We start from the raw sequence: 11020 nt of genomic DNA on the forward strand, positions 1-11020 counted from the left end.
AATCCCCTAGACTTCATTCTAGGTACACTAACAGCTCACCGTGACGAGAATGCGGTTACAGCCGCAGCTCACTATACACAGAGCGATGACTGAACCCGCACTGGTGCCACCTCCAAGACTGAAATCCGGATGCTGCAGGGAGGAATAAAGTTAATTTCCAGCATCGGGGGTATAAGTGCTGATGCCGGGCAGGTTCAGAATGCTATTAACCTGCAGATTAACCCCATATCTGCAGGTTAATAGTGTCTTTTCACATGACAGGTTCCCTTTAAATACTAGTAAATTTGCTGCCATTAAGTCTCAATCAAATATGTAGCAGCAATGGAAGTCTTCAAACAGAGGCTGGACAGACATCTGAGGGTGGTTTCACACTTGCGTTTTTGTCTGCAGCGTTTTTTAGCAAAAAAACGCATGCGTTTTTTCCCCTATATTTAACATTGAAAACGCATGCGTTTTTTGGTGTACGCGTTTGCACGCGTTTGTGAACGCATGCGTTTTTTAACTGCATGCGTTCATTTAATAAAATGCAACTTGTAGTATTTTGAGGGGCGTTTTTTTTTTTCCAAAAAAACGCATGCGTTTACATGCGTTTTTTTTGGACAAAAAAATGCATTGGAGTCAATGGGGACGCATGCGTTTTTTTTGACATGCGTTTGCATGCGTTTTTTTGACGCATGCGTTTTTTTTGGCACCATTGAATTAAGTGTAGATAAAGATGTCTAGACACTGATAAGACTCCCCCATAGCAGCAGGGTTATAAAAGGAAGGTGGGGGGAAGTTTCTGGTCACTTCTCATCAGACTCCAAAGAAGACAGCACCCTGCCCGGACGCATTGTTGGACAAGACACAGAGCAATGTGAGTATATCCTAGCCAATGCATTCATTTTCAATTTTTTGGATCTACATGTCCTAATTTCTTCTATTTTTTTTCTTTCAACACGCATCAGAATGTCTTCTCCGGTTTCCTCGTCTGATGAGGAGTTCCAGCCACGTCAATCAGAAGTGGATCATGTGAGCGAGGTATGTTTTTTGTCCGTCAGCTTGGTAAGTATTGACTGTCACATCGACACATGAGGCAATTTTTTTTTTAAATTTTATAGAGCACTTCAACTGAGGGACAGAGAGGTACTGAGCAGCGGAGTCAAGGTCCAGGTGGAAGACGGCAGCGGGTATGTATACCAGGCAGACTGTCCTTATTGTAATATTCTTTTAACTTCCTTTCTGTACCCTTGTTTTTCTATACATATTTCTTATATCATCCTTTTCTGAAAGTTGTCTTTCATATTCCTGCCCTTTCTCATCTTCGTGTCTTATTTTTTCCAAATGTGGTTGAGCAAACTTAAATGATTTTGTTTTAATTTTAGGTTTCACAACGGGACGACGACCGGATTGATAATGACCTGCTGATCAGTCTGGTCCAGGAGCGAGTCCCGTTGTGGGACAGCCGGGATCAACAGCACGCCGTCAATAGTGTTCTCCGTCGTTTGTGGAGTGAGGTGGCCCAAGCGTTGTGGGATGGCTGGGAGAATTCCCCGCCACGGGTCCGTAATGCATTTGGTAAGTATTGCACGGTAGTGTGAAGCAACAGACCTTGGCCATGCTCTCTTGACTGTGTGTGATGAAAAAAAACTTTTCGTAGTTTCTGTCATCACACACAGTCACGAGAGCACGGCCAAAAGTCCTTATTCTGACCATTATATTTTATTGTTATTTCACAGTGGAGAAAGTAAGGACACGTTGGCGTTCCATGAAGGACCGCTTCAACAAGGACCTACGTGCAGAGAAGAGTGCAGCTAGTGGTTCCGGAGCAAGGCACCGGCTCTACAAATACCACTGTGTGTTGGCCTTCCTGAGACCGGTCCTTCTCATGAGAACGTAAGTATTTCTCACATGCCTCCGGTTGTGTTGCATTGACATAATCTGTCACTTTTAATTCCACAGGATGTACCGTCTTGTTATAGTTTGGTATTAATTTTCTGTTTTCTTTTTTCACAGCACACACTGCACGACTGTTGCCACAGGTTCTGGAGCGGTCCTTCAGCCGGCAGCCACGGACCCGTCCCAGCCATCCAGCAGCGCAGCACCAGGTGGGTCTTCCACACTCACTGGAGACCAGGGGGCTGGCCCATCAGGTCTTCCCCTTTCGCAGTCCTCTTTCGCTGCACCCATTTTTGCGGGCTCATCCCGGCAGAGACAGAGGGCTTCGGATAGGTCCCTCATGCCCGAGTTTTTACACTTGAGCTCGGTTTTACATGAAGCTATCAAGGCTTTAGGTGACAGAATGGATGTGACCCATAATCTCTTAAATTGCCGCATCCAGGATGTCGCCAAAAGCGTTGATCAATTGAAAGCCGACCTCAAGAAGCCAGCTCATCATTTTTTCAATCAAATCCTAGAGGGCATGTCGGAACACCTTAGCCCTGATCTCCAGCTGAGTGTGATGCAGGCCTGCAATGTTGCTTTTGTGCAGGCTATGCAGCAGAGTCAGAGTCGTAATGTGGCGGCATATCCAACTGTGCCGTCACTGTCACAAGTAAACACTATTCCTACCTCTGCTGCATACCACTGCACGGCCACCTCTATTCCCTCTACAGGTGTACTCCACTACAGCGCCAACACGATGACGAGTGCTGTTGGACATCCCACCGCCACCACCGTGACGACCGCTGCTCCGGCTTGGACCTCCTCCGCTGACACCACCATGACGCAGGACCCTGGCGTGGCTTATCGGCCCGGCACCCTCCCGATGCAGCAGGACCCATCCATGCAATATCGGACCGGCCCACCCCAGATGCAGCAGGACCCAGGCCTGGCATTTCGGACCGGACCCACCCCGATGCAGCAGGACCGAGGCCTGTCATATCTGACCGGACCAACCCCGATGCAGCAGGACCGAGGAGTTGCTTTCCGGGCAGGACACCCCCCGATGCAGCAGGACCCATCCATGGCGTATCGCACCGGGCCCCCCATGATGCAGCACGACCAAGCCATACCTTTCCAGGCAGGACCCACCCTGATGCAGCAGGATCCATCCATGGCTTTCTGTTCCCCCCCACCAGCAATGCAGCAGGACAATGGTATGGGATTTGTTTCCCCCCCCCCAACGAGGCACCAGGATCCTGGAAGGGTTTTTGTTTCCCCCCCCCCAACGAGGCACCAGGATCCTGGAAGGGTTTTTGTTTCCCCCCCCCCAACGAGGCACCAGGACCCAGGCGGGAGTTTATCTTTCCCCCCATTGGACTCAGACATTGCCGAGCGCTCCACAATGGAGACTGACTGTGTGGAGACGGGTCCTGACGTGTCTCCCGCCCACACTTTACAACATAGCCCAAGAAGACTTCCCCCAACCCGGAAAACCCAACGTAAAACTGGCAAAACGCATAAAAAAACAAAAAACTTTGATTATTCCTCCCCCATCACCTACCGATGTGTCTCAACCTTCCAGTGTGTCTCAAGCCCCTCATGTTTTAAGCCCCATCCCCGAACTTCCAGACCCTTCAAGTTTTGTTGCCCATTCTCCTGCCACCTCTGCCTCCTCCACGGTGAGCCAGGCTTCAGTTCTGAATACCCCCCAGTTACGTCACTCAACCCCAAGCCGGCGTGCTTCAACCCGGCGCGGTACCAAAAAATAAATTTGTTTTTTTTTTCCCTCAATAAAAAAAAAGTTTATTTGAAACAATTATGTTTGGTTTATTGTGTCTTTCACCGCTCTCAATACACAACAATAAACTTCGTCACACACTTATTCTTTTGGCCTACACATATCTCCAGTAGTATAAAATACCAGACAACATCTATATGTGTTTCTTTAGTATACAGATATGAGTTGGCCAAAAAAATAGTATTTATTTCCATACTCTTATTTTTGTACCTAGTGTAGTGTCACTGTACAAAGAGAAAATGGTGGAAATCAAGTTCAGAACTCAACTTAACCGGTCAGATGTCAAAATATATACCTGACCGATTAAGTTGATTACTGCCTTGTATATTCACCATATTCTATATAGCACATTATGTGACAATGGTTGTCAAACAGATGGGACAATTGTTCTCACACTCTACATATCTATGCTCACCAGGCCAGGTGTCAGAAATTGTGAATTCATGATCATGTATATGTTTATCATGAATTTATTATTGCTTACACTTGACTTGATGGATATAGAGACCGTGACAGTCTTGACGCAATGACGTCAACAATATTAGAATTAATAAATAAACATTTTGTACCATTATTATAAGTATGGGGCCCGTGGTTTATATCATTCTTTGAAAACCAAAATAGGGAGTGCAACAGAGGTAAATTACGATGAAAAATTAAAATTTATTACCTCAACAACTATCACCCACTCCTGGTTTTGGATTACAAAATATGATATACATATCTACTGCCCATCTTTGGTCAACCTTTGTTTAGAGAGGAAAAAGATAGTAGACATGGTGAACACAAAAAAGTTTATTAATTAGATAAATTTGTATCAGTGTTTAATAATTGGTAAACATAAACATACAACAGGACATTCACACAACATTGTCCTGCCATGACACACGTCCAATATCGGACACAAAATAGGCCGCAAATTGGTCCCGCATAAGACCAACGGCTGCAGTTGACCGCATCGGGTGATGCTGAAAATCAGGCAATGGGTGTGCAACAGGTTCATCAAGTTCAATGTGGGGTCGCTCCTTAGCCATTATATAATTGTGTAGCACCACACAGGCTTTGACCACCTCGTCCACTGTTTCCACTTTTAGATTGATGGCTGTTGCAAGAATGCGCCATTTAGCAACAAGAATGCCAAAGCTGCACTCTACGGTTCTTCGGGCCCTGGTCAGTCTGTAGTTGAATATTCTTCTAGTGTGGTCCAAGTCCCTACTAGAATAGGGCTTCAGGAGATTTTCACACATCTGGAAGGCCTCATCCCCAACCATAACAAATGGCAGCGGTGGGCCTTGAGTGTTGGGGAGAGGCTGTGGAGGGGGAAAATTAAAATTGTTGCCATACAACCGACGGCCCATATCCGAGCTCTTGAAGGTTTGGGAATCATTGCCACGGCCAAAAGCTCCAATATCCACGGCGATGAAGCGACACTCCGCATCCGCTATTGCCATAAGCACTACCGAAAAATATTTTTTATAATTATAAAACTCAGATCCGGTTCTGGCAGGTTTGACAATGCGGATGTGCTTTCCATCCACCGCCCCTAAACAGTTTGGGAAATCACACACGTTCAAAAATGTAGTTGAAATTTCCCGCCACATGTCCACGGTGGGTACGGGTATAAACTCCTCACGGAGTGCATTCCATAACGCACGACAGGTGTCCACAACAATTCCGGAGAGGGTTGAGATTCCAAGGCGGTATTGGAAGTGCAGGGAAGATAAACTCTCTCCTGTGGCAAGAAATCTAGAAGAAAAAGAAACAAAAACAAAAAAATTTAAAATCGGCTCTAATGGTGTTTTTTTAAAAAAAAAGAAAAAATAAATAAACATAGAAAACATGTCATAACAACAAAGTTGACGGTCATTGGTTTAGTTTTGGAACGTACCGTAATGTCACTAACAGACGTTCCTCAGGTGGAATCGCTCTACGGAGCCGTGTGTCCTGTCGCCTTATGGATCCTTCAACACGAGCCAGTAAATCCCGGAAAGAATCTTGAGACATTCTGGTATAATCCTGGAATTTCTCCGGGTTGGCATTCAGCTCCGCATAGAGCGTGTGATATGCTCCACGGCTCTCACGCACTTCAATGATGGGGTGCCTCCAAAAACGCCGACGCTGTCTCCTTCTCCATCTTTGGCGGTTTCGGTCTTGCTCCCAAGCAAAAACACAGGCAAGGAAAATCTTGAAGCTGAACTCCAGTTTGAAATAAAAGTTATCCATAGAAAGATCCATCGTGACACCGGAAACAGTAGCAAGCTCTGAAAATTTCTTTCCCCCTAGGGTCTATATATTGAGAGACAATCATATACGGCCTCTCTATTCCCATTGGTTGTGTCTGGTTATCTTTTTTTTTTTTTGGAAAAATGTTCAAAAAAACCGCAAACGCATGCAAAAACGCATGTAAACGCGTGTAAACGCTGCGTTTTTTTGACACACGCGTTTAACGCATGCGTCTAAAAAACGCAGCGTTTACATGCGTTTACATGCGTTTTTGCACCATGCGTTTTTTTAAAAAAACGCATGCGTTCAAAAACGCAAGTGTGAAACCAGCCTGAGACGGTTTAGTGGATCCTGCATTGAGCCGGGGGTTGGACATGATGACCCTGGAGGTCCCGTCCAACTCTAACAATCTATGTGCTTTTATGATTCTTATTTCCTCACACTATGTGGCATTTAGTTTAGTTTTGTTTTTTTTTGTCAGGTCATTTTGTGATATTTCACTGCTTTTTCTTTGCCCTTCTTTCAATTGAGGTCTGGCGTTCAACCCTGTCAGTCCCCCTCGTCCTTGTTCGCCATCTATTGACTCATTTAATGATATTGCAGATTGTGTGACTAATGCACCTGCAATCCAGACACCAACTATTTAGCATGTGTTAGTTGTCTCATGTTGCTTTGGAAACTCCCTTGCTCAATGACACTTACTGATAAATGGGATCCAACCTTATATGACTCATCTGTCATTAAGATTTACTTACTTCAAATGTAGCCTCTTAGTTTGCACGTACGTTTCCATTATTGGATCCACATTTTATGGATGTTTTCATTTATTTTTAGAAATTTTTATATTTTACAGTTATGCTTTCTTTTGGTTATACTTTTGATCTGATGTTTTATGTTGCATCAGGTAACTAACGTAAAGTAGAATCATACACAGTTTTCTAGCCACACAATGGGTTCACTTAATCTAAGGGTAGACTTCATTAAAAAAAATAAGTTCAGAATATGCATGTCAAAAATATGTAAGGCTCAATTAATTTCATTCATCACCATTTCAGCTACGTTTGCAGGAAGTGACCGGATTTGAAAATAAAATTGAGGTTCTCCAGTATTTAGAAAATGTCAATGCAAGATGCACCAATCGCTGTGTGTAAATGCCTTTAAGTTATGGTCTGTGAATTACACCATCCATCTAGATTTCTGTCCCCTGCCTCTGTAACAAGTGACGATGATTACAATTGTATCACAAAAGTGTAATGTTATATTGAACAATTTCCTTTATTTTGGGATATAAGTACAGTATGTCACAATGTATATACAAATAATAGAGAGACTGCCACACCTTCTCCAATATTCTACACTTTGTGTTTGCTCCTTTTAGAATCATAGAATGTTAGAGTTGGAAGGGACCTGCAGGGTTATCATGTCCAACCTGTTGTGAATTCTGCTTTTGGGTTCCCTCCGGTGGTAGTAGGTGGTAATGCAGTTGTCCCTGGGTTGCAGTCCTGGTCAGGTGTGTCTGCTGATTGCAGTTCTGACTGGGGTATTTAGGTGTGCAGGATTCATTAGTCCTTGCCAGTTGTCAATTGTTGTTGGGAGGTGTTGGACCTCTGCCTGGTTCCTCCTGTCATTCTGCCAAATCAGCAAAGATAAGTGTCTGTTTTTTTTTCCTGTGGCACACATGCTGTGTGCTTCACAATTCAGTGCTATTCTTTGTGTTTTCTTGTCCAGCTTAGATTGTGTCAGTATTTTCTCAGTCTTGCTGGATTCTCTGGAGTGGCAGATATACATTCCATGTCTTTAGTTAGATTGTGGAACTTTTTGTATTTTCTGTCGTGGATATTTTTGGAAGGGTTTTAATACTGACCGCCTAGTAATCTGTCCTATCCTTTCCTATTTAGCTAGAGTGGCCTCTTTTGCTAAATCCTGTTATCCTGTTTTCTACCTGCGTGTGTCTATTCTTCTCCTACTCACAGTCATTATTCGTGGGGGGCTGCCTATCCTTTGGGGGTCTGCTCTGAGGCAAGATAGCATTCCTATTTCCATCTATAGGGGTATTTAGTCCTCCGGCTGTGTCAAGGTGTCTAGGTTTTGTTAGGCACACCCCACGGCTACTTCTAGTTGCGGTGTTAGTTCAGGATTTGCGGTCAGTACAGGTTCCACCGACTCCAGAGAAAGTTTCATGCGGCTCCAAGGTCACCGGATCATAACACCAACCCCCTGCTCAATGCACGATTCACTAAATTCACTAAACCATCTTAGACAGATGTCTGTCCAGTCTCTGTTTGAAGACTTTCACTGAAGGAGAACTCACCACCTCCTGTGGAAACCTATTCTACTCACTGATCACCCTCATGGTCAAAAAGGTTTTTTTTAATATCTAATCTGTGTCTTCTGCCTTTCAGTTTCATTCCATTGCTTGTCGGGTTTCAATGTGTAAATGAAAATAAGGTTGAGCCCTCTACACTGTGACATCCCTTCAGATATTTGTAGACAGCTAAATCTTCTCTTAGAGCCTCCTTTTTTGCAAGCTAAACATTCCCAGATCCTTTTACAAATCCTCATAGGATTTGTTTAGCAGTCTGCTCACCATTCTGGTAGCTCTTCTCTGAACTTGCTCCAGTTTTCCAATGTCTTTTTTAAAATTTGGTGTCCAAAATGGGACACAGTATTCTGAATGAGTTCTGACCAAGAAGGAGTAGAGGGGGATAATTACTTCATGTGATCTAGACTCTATGCTAGTAGAACATCCTAGAACTGTGTTTGCCTTTTTTGCTGCTGCATCACACTGTTGGCTCATGTGCAGTCTGTGATCTATTAGTATACCCAAGTCTTTTTCACACGTGCTGTTGCTTAGTTTTATTCCTCTTACTCTGTAAATGTAATTTTTGTTTTCTTGCCCAGATGTAGTATTTTGCATTTCTCTCAAATACCATTCTATTAGTCGTTGCCCATTGTTCAAACATATCTAGATCCTTCTGAATCCTTTCTCTGTCTTCTCTAGTGTTAGCTATCCCTCTTAGCTTTGCATCTGCAAATTTGATAAATTAATTCTTCAGTTCCCTTATCTAGATCATTTATAAAAAATGTTGAACAACACTGGGGCCAGGTCAAAGCCTTGTGGTACCACAGGAATATCCAAAAATAACCTTTAAATGTTTCTTTGATAATTCAGATAAAATACAATGTTTATTTATATTACTCTAAAAACTATGAAAAACCACAAACAGTTATACACAAAAGTAACACACAACCGTGCACTCTGAACTACCCCTGTATCTGATAATGCTATATCAATTCCTACCTGTCAGTGGAGGTTGGCGCCCTACACATTGGTACGAGAATGGCGCCCCCACTCACCGTCGGCTTGCCCTGTGGCTCCTCAAATCAGCCCTACTTTTAGTGTCTCATGTGGGCCAACATCTATACATGACAGGAAATTATATAGGAAAGAGTTTTAACCTTGTTAAATAGGCTTATCAGGGTGCAGTACACGGACAGAGACAATGGTGCAAAACAAAAAAGTGCATGTGAAAACCTCAATGTGACATAACTCTTGCTGTCCCTTGCTGATATTCAACTGCCTGACTGTGGGGGTTGGCGCCCTACTTGTCAGCGGATATGGCGCCCCCACTCGGCGACGACTGACCCTAAATTGACCCTACTGATACTTAGATGTCAACTGTTAGTAGATCACATAAATCATTGCCATATCAAGATGCTACTATAAGGCCATGTAAGAAAACAGCAATGATTAGTACTGGTAATAAACTGAAAATTACATGCATATGCAAGGCATGACAGCAAAGAGTAAGAAACATGATACTTATCAGATGATGTTGAATAATACGCCCCAACGCGTTTCACCTAATCGGATCATCAGGAGGCCATGATATGTAGATGCTGCATGGAATCATAATTCATCCACTTATATACATATACCAGTGTTAATGTGGGCGGTGCTTAAGGTGAGCTCCAGAGACAGAACTCGATCCGCCATTTAATTGTAGTTCAAATACATAGCCGGGATATCAGCTACAATAAGGAGCAAAAGACACGCAAGCCATTAACTGTCATGGCCCTCATAGCTCTAGCACCACAATGCCACAGGCAAAAACAATCTGCAGGCGCAATTCTCACCTCACACGCTTGACCATACCGGAAACACTGTCGGCGTGCGTATCAGCTGAACCGCATATTACTGCGCATGTCAGCACGTCACCGTTCGCAAGCCATCCCGGCGTTGTGTATACAGGTCGAGTCCTCTACTGCGCAGAGTGCAAGGAGGGCTAAACTGACGTCACGATCAGGGCGTACACACCCACTAAGGGCTAAGTTTGCTTTAACCCTATAAACAACAAACAATGTTAAGAAGTGGTGGCATCAATTTGTGGGGGTGTGGTATAGATTTATTGATGACGTTTTTGTCATTTGGCGGGGACTAAAAATGAGTTCACTGACTTTGTTCAGGAACTCAATAATAACAATATTAGTATGAAATTTACCTTTGAGATTGATGACAGAACTCTGCCATTTTTGGATGTACCGGTACTTATTCAGAAACGAGATGATGGCTTGTTAAAAACTCAAATCTATCATAAACCCACAAGTACAAATAGCTTGTTGAGGTGGGATAGTCATCACCCTAGAGCCTTAAAGCGCGGTATCCCCAAGGGGCAATTTATGAGGCTAAGAAGGAACTTTTCAGATGCTGACACATTTATACAACAATCTTGTGACATGAGGAGGAGGTTTATGGATAAAGGTTACCCAAGAGCAGTTATCGAGACGTCATATAAGCATGCTTTTTCGCAGGACAGAAGTACGTTGTTACAAACACGTATTAAGCCACCTTTGACCAATCATGATGCTATCAGAGTTATTGGTACGTTTGATTGCCAAAATGAAAGGGTCATTAGGGTTCTATCGAAATACTGGGATATTTTGGCAACTGACCCTGATTTGAGTAATTATATTGGCTACAGTCCCCTTGTTACATACAGAAAGGGGAGGTCTTTAAAAGACAATTTGGTGCATAGTCATTTTAAGAGAAGCACCCCAGCAGGTACGTGGCTTGATCGAAAGACATGCGGTTTCTTTAAATGTGGAGGCTGTGTAAACTGTAAATTTATGAGACCA

General features: G+C 43.5%; 1 long non-coding RNA gene across 1 annotated transcript; it reads left to right on the plus strand.

Moving 5' to 3' along the window:
* Positions 1–833: 833 nt before the first annotated feature.
* On the plus strand, positions 834–1829 carry LOC143768442 (uncharacterized). The gene is made up of 3 exons (XR_013213872.1): positions 834–1169; positions 1365–1557; positions 1719–1829. It is a non-coding gene; the product is annotated as an uncharacterized LOC143768442 (long non-coding RNA).
* Positions 1830–11020: the final 9191 nt, after the last annotated feature.

This window comes from Ranitomeya variabilis, chromosome 4, assembly GCF_051348905.1.
Source record: "Ranitomeya variabilis isolate aRanVar5 chromosome 4, aRanVar5.hap1, whole genome shotgun sequence".
NCBI lineage: Eukaryota > Metazoa > Chordata > Amphibia > Anura > Dendrobatidae > Ranitomeya > Ranitomeya variabilis.